Source organism: Jaculus jaculus, chromosome 5 (assembly GCF_020740685.1).
Source record: "Jaculus jaculus isolate mJacJac1 chromosome 5, mJacJac1.mat.Y.cur, whole genome shotgun sequence".
NCBI classification, from domain to species: domain Eukaryota; kingdom Metazoa; phylum Chordata; class Mammalia; order Rodentia; family Dipodidae; genus Jaculus; species Jaculus jaculus.
In genome coordinates, this window is record NC_059106.1 from 97,911,016 (window position 1) to 97,925,029 (window position 14,014).

A 14,014-nucleotide genomic window follows, 5' to 3' on the forward strand; every position below is an offset into this window, starting at 1 on the left:
GGTTTCTGAGCCTTGGAAATTATGATACAGATGCTTCATTTAGTGTTGAACGCTCAATAGTCACTTCTCAGCACTTTCACCAGTTATGACTCTTCCTCATAATCACTTCCATTTGCAAATGAAGAGAAGGAGAAGGAGGAAAAAGAGAAAGAATAGGAAGAGGAAGAGGAAGAAGAGAAGGAGGAAGAAGAAAAGGATAAGGAAGAGGAAGAAGGAGAAGCAGCTTTTCTGACCAAAGCTGAGAGCAATACTAATACATGGGCATCAATATAAACAAAGGACAATTTGATATGTACAACCTACACATTTAATCCAACAACAGTAGTAGCTTCCCCTTAGTGCCTGACCAGGTATGAAATCCCTCCCATGGAGTGGGCTTCAGATCCAGTCAAAGAGAAGTTGGTTACTCCCATAATAGTAATGTCAGTATTGCACCAGAAGGCACAACTTGCCTGCAGTTGGTTGTACAGCTCACAGGGCCCACTGCTGATTAAGACTGTTGATGACTTTTCTTTCCCAGGAGACTGCATAGTAGCACTTTCCAGCTCTACGACAGCTAGCCAGCTGGGATAAAACTTTCAGCTCAGCTCCTGCTTGATTTCTTAGCATCCTACAATCAAAGCATGTGGTGTCTTCAGCAATAGGATTTTGCCATCTAATTCTGGTGGGCAAGAAAGAAACTTGGCAAATTAGCCTATATAATTTTGAAGACCTTAAGAACCTTCCTGACCATCAACTCAGCAGGAAATATCCCACCCTTGGCACTGGGATTTTTCTGTAACAACCTGTGCCTTCTGGGTACAGCATTAGCCATGCCTACAAGTTTCTTCTGCCCAAATTCTTTTTTTTTTTTAATTTTTTGTTGTTGTTGTTTGTTTTTCAAAGTAGGGTCTGGCTCTAGTCCAGGAAGACCTGGAATTCACCATGTAGTCTCAGGATGGCCTTGAACTCATGGCAATCATCCTAATCCTGGTTCCCAAGAGCTGGGATTAAAGGTGTGTGCCACCATGCCCAACTTTTAATTTTAATTATATGTATGTATGTTCATATACATATATACAAATTTATACCTATATATAATTTAAATTTGTATTTATTTGCAAGTGCACACGTGTGTGTGTGTGTGTGTGTGTGTGTGTGTGTGTGTGTGTGTATTGGTGCACCAGGGTCTCTTGACAGGGTAACTGAACTCTAGGCACATGTACACTTTTCATCTCCTTTATAGGAGTGTTGGAGAATTGAACTCAGGCTAGCAGGCTTTGCAAATGCATTTAAGTACTCATCCATTTTTCCAAGCACTTAATTATAGTTTTAATTGTTTAACAAGGAAGTAAGTTTCCATCTGGCTTTTAAATAACATTATTGATTTTGGTTATCTCTCCCCTCTCCTTTATCCCTCCCTTCTCCTTTATCCCTTTCCCTGGTTTTTCTTTTTTTCTGTTCATCTTTTTTATTAACAACTTCCGTGATTATAAAAAATATCCCATGGTAATGCCACCCCCCCACCTTACCCTTTGAAACTACATTCCCCATCATATCCCCTCCTCCTCTCAATCAGTCTCTCTTTTATTTGATATCATGATCTTTTCCCCCTCCTATGATGGTCTTGTGTAGATAGTGTCAGGCACTGTGAGGTCATGGATATCCAGGACATTTTGTGTCTGGGGGAGCATGTTGTAAGGAGTCCTATCCTTCCTTTGGCTCTTACATTCTTTATGCCACCTCTTCCACAATAGACCCTGAGCCTTGGAAGGTGTGATAGAGATATTGCAGTACTGAGCACTCCTGTTACTTCTTTCCAGCATCATGATGCCTTCTGAGTCATCCCAAGGTCACTGCCATCTGAAAAGAGAAGGTTCTCTACCAAAAGTGAGAGTAGCATTTATATAAGGGCACAAACATTAAGAGAAGTATTTACTGGACAGTTTGATAAGCATAGTGTATACATTTAGCCAGACAGCAGCAGAAGTTACACACCTACCACTCATGACTACCCCTGTTTTTCGTTTTCAGTATCAGGGATGTATTCCCTCACATGGAGGAGGCCTCCAGTCCAATTAGAGGGCAATTGGTTTCCACCATGACAGACATGCCACTATTGTACCCATTGGCTCATTTGGCCTGGCTGGCCAAATACAAGGCTTGCAGAATCCACTGTTGAGTATCTTCACTGGTGGTATCTCTTTCTCCCATTGAACTACATGTAGAATGGCTTCTTCCAGCTTTCTGTCAGCTGGTCTACATGGAGGAGGTTATCAGCTCAGTTCCAGCAGGAACTTGGTCTTGTAGCCCAAGTATGTGGAGTCTTCAGCAATAGGGTCTTAGCATCAATTCCTGGTGGGAAACCAAGGGCCTTGGCAATGGCCTATAAGGTTTTGGGGGCATCAGGGACCTCCCTGGCCAACAAGTCACTGGAAGGTATCCTATCCCTGGCACTGAAAATTTTCTAGCAACAATCTACGGCTCCTGAGTATTCCATTGTCTAAAGTAGGTTTCCATATGATTTATTCATATCCTCTTAGATTTTTATTAGCCCTACCTCCACCTTTCCTTTACTCAGTCCTTTCCCCTGACTTCAGTTGGGCCTTTTCACCCTCATGAATCTTTTCTTCTACTTACATATATACAATACCATCCTATTAAGTACCCCCTCCCTTCCTTTCTCTTCTGTTTATCTCTCTTTTCTAGTTTACTGGCCTTTGCTACTGAATTTTTTTCCTACTCACATGGAAGTCCGATCATCTGTAGCTCGGATCCACATTTGAGAGAAAACATGTGACACTTGGCTTTCTGGGCCTGGGTACTTCACTTAGAATAATCCTTTCCAGATCCATCCATTTTCCTGCAAATTTCATAACTTCATTTTTATTTACCACTGAGTAGAACTCTGTTGTGTAAATGTGCCATATCTTCATTATCTACTCATCAGTTGAGGAACATCTAGTCTGGTTCCATTTCTTAGCTACTGTGAATTGAGCAGCAATAAACATGGTTGAGCAAGTATTTCTAAGGTAATGGGATGAGTCCTTAGGATATATGCCAAGGAGTGCTATAGCTGGGTCATATGGTAGATCTATTTTTAGCTGTCTTAGGAACCTCCACACTGATTTCCACAATGGCTAGACCAGATTTCATTCCCATCAACAGTGTAGAAGGGTTCCTCTTTTTCCACATCCTCACCAGCATTTATGGTCATTTGTTTTCATGATGGTAGCCAATCTGACAGGAATGAGATGGGATCTCAACGTAGTTTTAATCTGCATTTCCCTGATGACTAGGGATGTAGAAAAGAGTTTTAGATGGTTATATGCCATCTATATTTATTCTTTTGAATACTCTCTATTTAGTTCCATAGCCCATTTTATAATTGGCTTGTTTGATTTCTTATTATTCATTGTTTTGAGTTCTGTGTATATCCTACATGTTAATCCTCTATCAGATGTGTAGCTGGCAAAGATTTTTTTCCCATTCTGTAGGTTGCCTCTTTGCTTTATTCACAGTGTTCCTTTGCTGTACAAAATCTTTGTAATTTCATGAGGTCCCAGTGATTAATCTGTGGTTTTATTGCCTGAGCAATTGGGGTTATATTCAGAAAGTCTTTGCCAAGACCAATATGTTGAAGGGTTTCCCCTACTTTTTCCTCTAGCAGTTTCAGAGTTTCAGGTCTGATGTTAAGGTCTTTAATCCATTTGGATTTAATTCTTGTGCATGGAGAGAGAGAAAAATCTATTTTCATCCTTCTACAGATACATATCCAGTTTCCCCAACACCATTTGCTGAAGAGCTGTCTTTTCTCCAATGAGTATTTTTGGCATTTTTATCAAATATCAGGTGGCTATAGCTACCCAGACTTACATCTGGGTCTTTTACTCTGTTCTATTGATCTACATGTCTACTTTTGTGCCAGTATCATGCTGTTTTTGTTACTATGGCTCCGTAGTATAGGTTAAAATCAGGTATGGTGATACCACCAGCCTTATTTTGGTTGCTCAGTTTGGTTTAGATATTTGAGATTATTTCAAATGAATTTCTGGATTGTTTTGTCTATTTGTGTGAAGAATACCATTGGAATTTTGATGGAGATTGCATTAAATGTGTAGATTGCTTTTGGTAAGATTGACATTTTCATCATATTGATTCTTCTGAACCAGGAACAAGGGATGTTTTTCCTGCAACTTCTGTCTTGAGTGTTTTAAAGTTTTCATTGTAGAGATCCTTCACTTCCTTGGTTAGGTTTATTGCAAGAGAGTTTATTTATTTATTTATTTATTGATGCAATTGTGAATGGGAGTGATTCTTTGATTTCATCCTCTTTGTGTTTGTTGTTAGTATATAGGAAGGCTACTGATTTCTGTGTCTTTATTTTGTATCTTGCTACATGGCTGTAGGTTTTTATCAGCTCTAACAGTTTGCTAGTAGAGTCTTTAGGGTCCTTTATGTATAGAATCATGTCATCTGCAAATAATGATAACTTGATCTCTGCCTTTCAATTTTGTATTCCTTTTATGTACATCTCTTGCCTTATTGCTATGGCTAAGACATCCAGTACTATATTATATAAAAGTGAAGACAGTGAACCTCCTTGTCTTGTCCCTGATTTCAGTGGAAAAGCTTCCAAATTTTTCCCATTTAGTGTATTGTTGGCTATAGGCTTGTCATAAATAGCCTCTATTATATTGACATATGTTCCTTCTATTCCCAGTCTCTGTAGGACTTTTATCTTGGAGGGATGTTGGATTTCATCAAATGCTTTCTCTGCATCTAATGAGATGATCATGTGGTTTGTGTCCTTCAGTCCATTTATATAATATATTTCATTTATTGATATGCATATATTGAACCATCCCAACATCTCTGGGATAAAGCCCACTTGGTCGGGGTGAGTGATCTTTCTGATATATTCTTGTATTCTGTTTGCCAATATTTTGTTGAGAATTTTTGCATGTATGTTCATGAGGGAGATTGGTCTGTAATTTTCATTTTTTTCTTCTATCTTTGCCTGGTTTTTGTATCAGGGTGATGCTGGCTTCGTAGAAGGACTTTGTTAGGATTCCTACTTTTTCTATTTTACGGAAAAGGTTAAGAAGCAATGGTGTTAGTTCTTCTCTGAAGGTCTGGTAAAATTCACCAGTAAATCCATCTGGGCCTGGACTTTTATTAGTTCAGAGAATTTTGATAACTGCTTGGAACTCCATACTTGTTATAGTTCTATTTAAGTGATTAATGTCATCTAGATTTAATTTAGGTAGGTCATATAAATCAAGGAAATTATCCATTTCTTTCAGATTTTCATACTTGGTGGAGTATATGTTTTTATACTATGTCCCCATGATTTTTTGAATTTCTCGGTACCTGTTGTGATACTGCATTTTTCATCTCTAATTTTACTAATTTATGTCTCTTCTCTCTTTCTTCTGGTCAGATTTCCAAAGGGTTTATCAATCTTGTTTATCCTTTCAAAGAACCAACTCTTTTTTTCATTGATTCTTCAGATTTTTTTTTTTTTTTTTTTGGTTTCTATTTCATTAATTTCTGCCCTAATCTTTATTATTTCTTCCTGTGTACTGTTTTTTGGATTGCCTCATTATTCTTTTTTGAAGGCTTTAAGGTGAAGCATTAGGTCGCTTACTTGATTCCTTTCTAATTTCTTAACATAGGCACTTAAAGCTATGAATCTCCCTCTTAGGACTGCCTTCATTGTGTCCCAAAGTTTTTGAAATATTGTGTTCTCATTATCATTTGAGTCTATGAATTTTTTGATTTCTTTCTTGATTTCTTCATTGACCCATTCATCATTTAGTACTGTATTATTTAGTTTTCATGATTTTGTATATGCACTTTAGCTTTTCTTGCTGTTAATTTGTAGTTTGATTCCATTGTGTTCTGATAAAATACAAGGAATTATTTCAATTTTCCTGTATTTGTTATGGCTTGCTTTGTGTCCTAATATATGGTCTATTTTAGAGAATGTTCCATGTGCTGCTGAAACAAATTTATTCTGCAGCATTTGAATGAAATGTCCTGTATATATCTGTTGGGCCCATTTGTTCTATGACCTTATTTAACCCAAGGCCTCCCTGTTTACTTTTTGCCATGATGACCTGTGAATTGATGACAGTGGGGTGTTGAAGTCACCCACTACCACTGTGTTTGGTGTTATCTGTGACTTTAGTTCTAATAGCATTTGTTTGATAAAGTTGGGAGCCCCCATGTTTGGTGCATATATGCTTAGAATTATAATGTCCTCCTGTTTTAGTTTGCCTTTAATCAATGTAAAGTGCTTTCCTTATGTTTCATAACTAATGTTGGACTGAAGTTTACCTTGTCAGATATTAAGATAGAAACGCCTACTCATTTTCTAGGCCCATTTGCTTGAAGGACGGTTTTCTAACCTTTCACCCTAAGATAGTGTTCATCCTTTGTAGACAGGAGAGTTTCTTGGAGACAACAAATTGAAGGATCCTGCTTTTTAACCCAGTCTGCCAAGCTATGTCTTTTGGTTGGGGTATTGAGGCCATTGATATTAAGAGATAATACTGAAAGGTGTGTATTCATTTTTGCCATTATTTTTGTAGTTCTTCTGGTTTTACCTTTGTTCTCTTGTGCTAACCAGAATTTGAGCATCGTTTGTTTTTTCCAGGTTCCTTATATGTTTGCTTTTCTTTCTCTTCAGTATGGAGGATTCTTTCAAATATTTTCTGTAGAGCTGGTTTTGTCTTCAAATATTCCTTTACCCTGCTTTTGTTGTGGAATGTCCTTATTTCTCCATCTATCTGAATGGATAGATTTTCAGGATAAAGTAACCTCGGTTGACAATTGTTATCTTTCAGAACTTGGAATACATCACTCTAAGCCCTCTGGCTTTTAAAGTTTTTGTTTGTAATTTGCTGTGATCCAGATGGGCTTGCCTTTGTAGGTAACTTGATTTTTATCTCTAGCTCTTTCAATAAATTTTCTTTGGATTGTATGTTTGTTAGTTTAATTATAATATGGTGAGGATAGGTTCTTTCCAGGTTTTGTCTGGGTTGATTTTCTAAAGGATTTCTGATACCTGCATTGTTACCTCTTTCCAAATTTGGGTGAAGTTTTCTTCTATGATTTTGTTGAAAATGCCTACTATGCCCTTGGAGTGAAATTCTTCTCCTTCTACTATACCCTGAATTCTAATGTTTTATCTTTTCATAGTGTCCTGAATATTTGAAATTCTCATTCATCTTTTCCTATTAGTTTGCCTTTTTCTTTGTTGGACTATATTAGTTATGCCACCTGGTCTTCTAGTTTAGATATTCTGTTCTCTCCTTCATCCATTCTACTGGTGAGATTTTCTACAGTGTTTTTTTTTTATTATTTCATTGACTGTGTTCTTTATTGCTAGTAATTCTGACTGATTTTCCTTTATTATTTCTATTTCCCTATTTGTGTCTTGTATTCACCTCTTTATTTCATTAAATTGGGTTTTTGTGTCTTTTTTGATTCCTTTGATTTTCTCTTTCATTGCTTTGATTTTCTCTTTGACTTCTGTGAGCATATTTATAATCATTGTTCTGAAATTTTTCTCAGGCATTTCCTCTAACTCCTTCTCACTGGAGGTCATTTCTGATGCATTAATACTTTTTGGTGGATTTATATTGTGTTGATTTTTGGTGTTTCTTGTGTTATAATTTATATATTTTTGCATCTTGGATTAATTTAATGCTTGAATTTTCTAGTAAGCTGCAGTATTATATGTATCTATCAATCTTGATGTTATATATCCTCAGGGTAGGAGCTTTAGGTGCTAGGTATGGCTCTTAAGACTCTCAGAGTATGTATGAAAGTGACCTTTGATGTTGGGTTTGCCTGCTATGAGAGTATACAAGTAGGCTGAGTGGAACAAAATACAGGCAGATTCTAAAATTTAAGTAAACAATGTACACTTTCAATGAAAAGCAGCACAAAGTATTTACGCAAGAATAGGTATTATGACAACCAGATCCTCTAACAAAGTCACTGTCCCTTAAGGTGTGTGGTTTCCCACACCTTTAATCCTGTCAACAAGCAGGTCTGTTGAGTGTTCCAAGTTAGCTTGTGACCAAATTAGACCCTTCCCTAATGTACAACAGAAGAGGAAACAAAGCCACTATAAATCAAGAAGCATCAAATAACAAGCCCAAAGTATAGCTTATTTAAGAATGTCAAAATGACCATCCATCAGATTCAACACATAGTTTTTCTTGATATGGAAGGTGCAATTATCACTTCTAGTTCAGGCCTATATACCAGGCTTATTGGTGGGTAGTGACCTGGTGTAATTTTAGTTACCTTTTGGGATGATTTTGGTCTCAGTTATGCTGCTCCTGTTTGGGTCCCTCTTTGGTGCACTGTGGGTTCATGTAGGCTGGCTGGGTCGTTGGATCGCTGCTCTGGTCACTGGTGCTGGGTGCTGTGAGCTCCCTTCCCCAGGTCTCTTGTGCTTGCAGGTGCTTGCGCTGGCAATGGGGTTGGGCTGTGTATGCTGTCTCTAGTTCTCCCCCTGGTCCACACAATCCTCTACCTCATGATCTGCTCCTCTGTTGTTTGCTGCTGTTCTCCCTTCATGTTTCTTGAGTTTGTGAAGAGCTCTGGTGGAGTGGAAAATCCCCTCACCTGGCTTTTCTTGCAGCTCAAGCAGAGCCTTGTAGCTGTGACCCTACAGACCTGGTGCTGCTGCTGCTGGTGCCGCTTCTGCCTGCCTATGTGAGCTCTTGATGCTCTGTGTCTCTCCTAGTTCTCTGCTGCCATTGGTAATTTCTTATAGACCTCACTTTTTAGTATAAGAGTGTATTTTGCTGTTTTTTTTGTTTTTGTTTTTGTTTTTGTTCTTTTGCTTTTTCTCCCCTAGGCTGTTTTGCCATGGTTCCTACACCACCATCTTAACCAGAAGTATCCCCTGATTTTTCTTTTAAGAAACTGGGCTCTTCCTCCCTCAGCCTATGCACTCTGCAACACAGTTTATATCATTCACAATTATTTTGGAAGAATAGACTAAGAGTCTTGTTTCACCAAATTACATAAGGAGACCTGTTCATGGGGAGGAGAGAGAAGCAATCTGAAGATGTCTGACACTTGCCCCAATCCAGGTTCACTCGCAAAGTACCTCTGCATGAGTGTTCAGTTTAACAACAGAAGAAAACTGGTCCTTTTTCTGTAACCTTTTGGGACTGGGACATAAGCATTCTTACTATACCTTTTTCATCCCATTTTTTTCCTTCCAGTTACAGATAAGATTCATCATTCATTGCTTCAGAAAAGGGAAGTCTCAAGAATACCCAAATTTTTTTATACTAAAAACACTAAAAACAATCATAGATCTGGTCAAAATTTCAAAAAAAAAATACATATTTAGAGCTGGGTGTGGTGGTGCTCATCTATAAGCCCATGGCTCCAGAGACCAAGGCTGTGGGACTGTACATGCTAGAAGCTAGCCTGGTTTACATAGCAAGTTCCAGGCCAGCCAGGGCTACAGTATGAGGAATTATCTCAACAGCTAAAAATCAAAAACATCTTGCCTTGAATGTTGGTAATTGTGACTGTTAAATTATATTGCCAACTTGGTCAGATTAGGAATCAAGTAAGAGACACTCCTCTTGGACAGATCTGTGAGGGTGTTTCCAGGAAGGACTGATGCAGGGAGGGAGACCTTCCCCAAGAGTGAGTGCCCCTTCTGATGGTGAACTATATATGATAAAGCTCTGAAGGAACACAGAATAGCCTGGCTGCCAGTGCTGTGGACTGGTGACCTCTACCCTGTTGCTGTTGTCCTTCGTGGATATCAGAGCCTAGCTTCATCAGCCTTCTATTGTGGACTGAAGATTTCTTGGAACCCTCTAGCCCTTTGGTGCCAGATTGGAACTGCTGAAGCATCAAGACTAAGCAACTACTGTTCTCAGACTCTCCAGCCTGAAGGCAGCTATTGTTGGACTGCCTGGCTCACACTGGTAAGCTAGTATAATAAACTCCCTATATAATACATATTCATTCTATCTGTTTTGTTCTATAGAACTCTATTACAATGTTCTAGCATGCAGGCTCCATGGCCAGTTAGGACTGTTGGTCACAATTCTCCCCCAGCAGCCTGGGATGCCTTCCAACACCACACAAGCTCTCAGGCAGGGAGGAAGTTTCCAGGTGAGTTTCATCTTGAATTCTCCATGTCCTACAACTGAAGCCAGCCACTGACTTTAGCAAGAGGGTCTTACCACTTGTTCTGGTGATGAGCCAATGACAGCAGCAATAACCTGGACTTTTTGGAGAGGGGGGTCTCAGGGATCTCTCTGGCCAACAACTCAGATTAGCCTACCCTTGGCAATGGAATCTTATGTTTTTGAGAGTGACTTTCTCCACCCACATAAGTTTCTTTAATTCAAAAGCTTTTACCATTGATTTGACATTTGTAGGCACAGCCTGTTGTAGGATTTTTATCACCCTATTGGGTCTCATCTGTACCCTACACATCCATGATGCTCCCAAGAACTTCACAGCTCTACCTGGCTCTCACCTCTGTGTGATATGATTTCCTTTAGGTGTGCTTGCACATGCACATCTTCCTTATGATTTTCAACATACTAAAACACTCACAAGTTAGAATTCCATCATCTATGGTATGAAGCTTCTATTCAAAGGGTGGGCAGCATCTCTGAAGGCCTCCCACCCACCACTCCAAGCAAATGCCAGCTGGTTCCAGAAGTCCCATACAGCATGGAAAAAAATCCCATTATTTGTACTAATTACTTACTCAAAAGATCAATGTTTGTGGGCTGTAGAGATTACTTAGTGGTTAAAGTGTTTTTCTGCAAAGCCAAAGGACCCAGGTTCAGTTCCCCAGGACCCACGTAAGCCAGATGCACAAGGTGGCACATTATGTCTGGAGTTTGTTTGCAGTGGCTAGAGGCCTTGGTGTGCCCATTTTTTTCTGTCTGTCTCTCTGACTCTCCCAAATAAATAAATAAATAAACAATACTTAAAAAAAAAAAATCAACGTTGGGTACAGTGGCATTGACAAAAGACCTTGTCTTAGTGTTTCACAATCTTTAGTCATTCTTTTTTTTTTAATTTTTATTAACATTTTCCATGATTATAAAATATATCCCATGGTAATTCCCTCCCTCCCCACCCCCACACTTTCCCATTTGAAATTCCATTCTCCATCATATTACCTCCCCATTACAATCATTGTCGTTACATATATACAATATCAACCTATTAAGTATCCTCCCCCCTTCCTTTCTCTACCCTTTATGTCTCCTTTTTAACTTACTGGCCTCTGCTACTAAGTATTTTCATTCTCACGCAGAAGCCCAGTCATCTGTAGCTAGGATCCACATATGAGAGAGAACATGTGGCGCTTGGCTTTCTGGGTCTGGGTTACCTCACTTAGTATAATCCTTTCCAGGTCCATCCATTTCTCTGAAAATTTCATAACTTCATTTTTCTTTACCGCTGAGTAGAACTCCATTGTATAAATGTGCCACATCTTCATTATCCACTCATCTGTTGAGGGACATCGAGGCTGATTCCATTTCCCAGCTATTATAAATTGAGCAGCAATAAACATGGTTGAGCACGTACTTCTAAGGAAATGTGATGAGTCTTTTGGATATATGCCTAGGAGTGCTATAGCTGGGTCATATGGTAGATCAATCTCTAGCTGTTTTAGGAACCTCCACACTGTTTTCCACAATGGCTAGACCAGATTGCATTCCCACCAGCAGTGCAGAAGGGTTCCTTTTTTTCCACATCCCTGCCAACATTTATGATCATTTGTTTTCATGATGGTGGCCAATCTGACAGGAGTGAGATGGAATCTCAATGTAGTTTTAATCTGCATTTCCCTGATGACTAGTGACGTAGAACATTTTTTTAGATGCTTATATGCCATTCGTATTTCTTCCTTTGAGAACTCTCTATTTAGCTCCATAGCCCATTTTTTGATTGGCTTGTTTGATTCCTTATTATTAAACTTTTTGAGTTCTTTGTATATCCTAGATATTAATCCTTTATCAGATATATAGCTGGCGAAGATTTTTTCCCATTCTGTAGGTTGCCTCTTTGCTTTCTTCACTGTGTCCTTTGCGGTGCAAAATCTTTGTAATTTCATTAGGTCCCAGTGGTTAATCTGTGGTTTTATTGCCTGAGCAATTGGGGTTGTATTCAGAAAGTCTTTGCCAAGACCAATATGTTGAAGGGTTTCCCCTACTTTTTCCTCTAGCAGTTTCAGAGTTTCCGGTCTGATGTTAAGGTCTTTAATCCATTTGAACTTAATTCTTGTGCATGGCGAGAGAGAAGAATCTATTTTCATCCTTCTGCAGATATATATCCAGTTTTCAAAACACCATTTGCTGAAGAGTCTGTCTCTTCTCCAATGAGTATTTTGGGCATTTTTATCGATTATCAGGTGGCTATAGCTACTTGGGCTTACATCTGGGTCCTCTATTCTGTTCCACTGATCTACATGTCTGTTTTTGTGCCAGTACCATGCTGTTTTTGTTACTATGGCTCTGTATAGGTTAAAATCAGGTATGGTGATACCACCAGCCTCTTTTTTGTTGCTCAGTATTATTTTAGATATTCTAGGTTTTTTGTGATTCCAAATGAATTTTTGGATTGTTTTTTCTATTTCCATGAAGAAAGCCTTTGGAATTTTGATAGGGATTGCATTAAATGTGTAGATTGCTTTAGGTAAGATTGCCATTTTCACAATATTGATTCTTCCAATCCAGGAACAAGGGATGTTTCTCCACTTTCTAGTGTCTTCTGCAATTTCTCGCTTGAGTGTTTTAAAGTTCTCATTGTAGAGATTCTTTACTTCCTTGGTTAGGTTTATTCCAAGGTACTTTATTTTTTTTGATGCAATTGTGAATGGGAGTGATTCTCTGATTTCATCCTCTGTGTGTTTGTTGTTAGCATATATGAAGGCTACTGATTTCTGTGTATTTATTTTGTATCCTGCTATATTGCTGTAGGTTTTGATCAGATCTAACAGCTTGCTAGTAGATTCTTTAGGGTCCTTTATGTATAGAATCATGTCATCTGCAAATAATGATAACTTGATTTCTTCCTTTCCAATTTGTATCCCTTTTATGTGTGTCTCTTGCCTTATTGCTATGGCTAAGACTTCCAAAACTATATTAAATAAAAGTGGGAACAGTGGACACCCTTGTCTTGTTCCTGATTTTAGTGGAAAAGCTTCCAGTTTTTCCCCATTTAGTAATATGTTGGCTGTAGGCTTGTCATAAATAGCCTTTATTATATTAAAATATGTTCCTTCTATTCCCAGTCTCTGTAGGACTTTTATCATGAAGGAATGTTGGATTTTGTCAAATGCTTTCTCTGCGTCTAATGAAATGATCATGTGATTTTTGTCCTTCAACCCGTTTATGTAATGTATTACATTTATAGATTTGCGTATGTTGAACCATCCCTGCATCTCTAGGATAAAGCCTACTTGGTCAGGGTGAATGATCTTTTTGATATATTCTTGTATTCTGTTTGCCAATATTTTGTTGAGAATTTTTGCATCTATGTTCATGAGGGAGATTGGTCTGTAATTTTCTTTTTTTGTTCTATCTTTGCCTGGTTTTGGTATCAGGGTGATGCTGGCCTCATAGAAGGAGTTTGGTAGAATTCCTTCTTTTTCTATTTCTTGGAAAAGCTTAAGAAGCAATGGTGTTAGCTCTTCCTTAAAAGTCTGGTAAAATTCAGCAGCGAATCCGTCCGGCCCTGGGCTTTTTTTAGTTGGGAGATTATTGATAACTGTTCGGATGTCCATGTTTGTTATAGGTCTATTTAAGTGATTAATCTCCTTTTGATTTAATTTAGGTAGGTTATATAGATCAAGGAAATCATCCATTTCTTTCAGATTTTCATACTTTGTGGAGTATATGCTTTAATTGTATGTCCCTATGATTTTTTGAATTTCTCTGGAATCTGTTGTGATGTTACCTTGTTCATCTCTGATTTTATTAATTTGTGTCTCTTCTCTCTTTCTTTTGGTCAG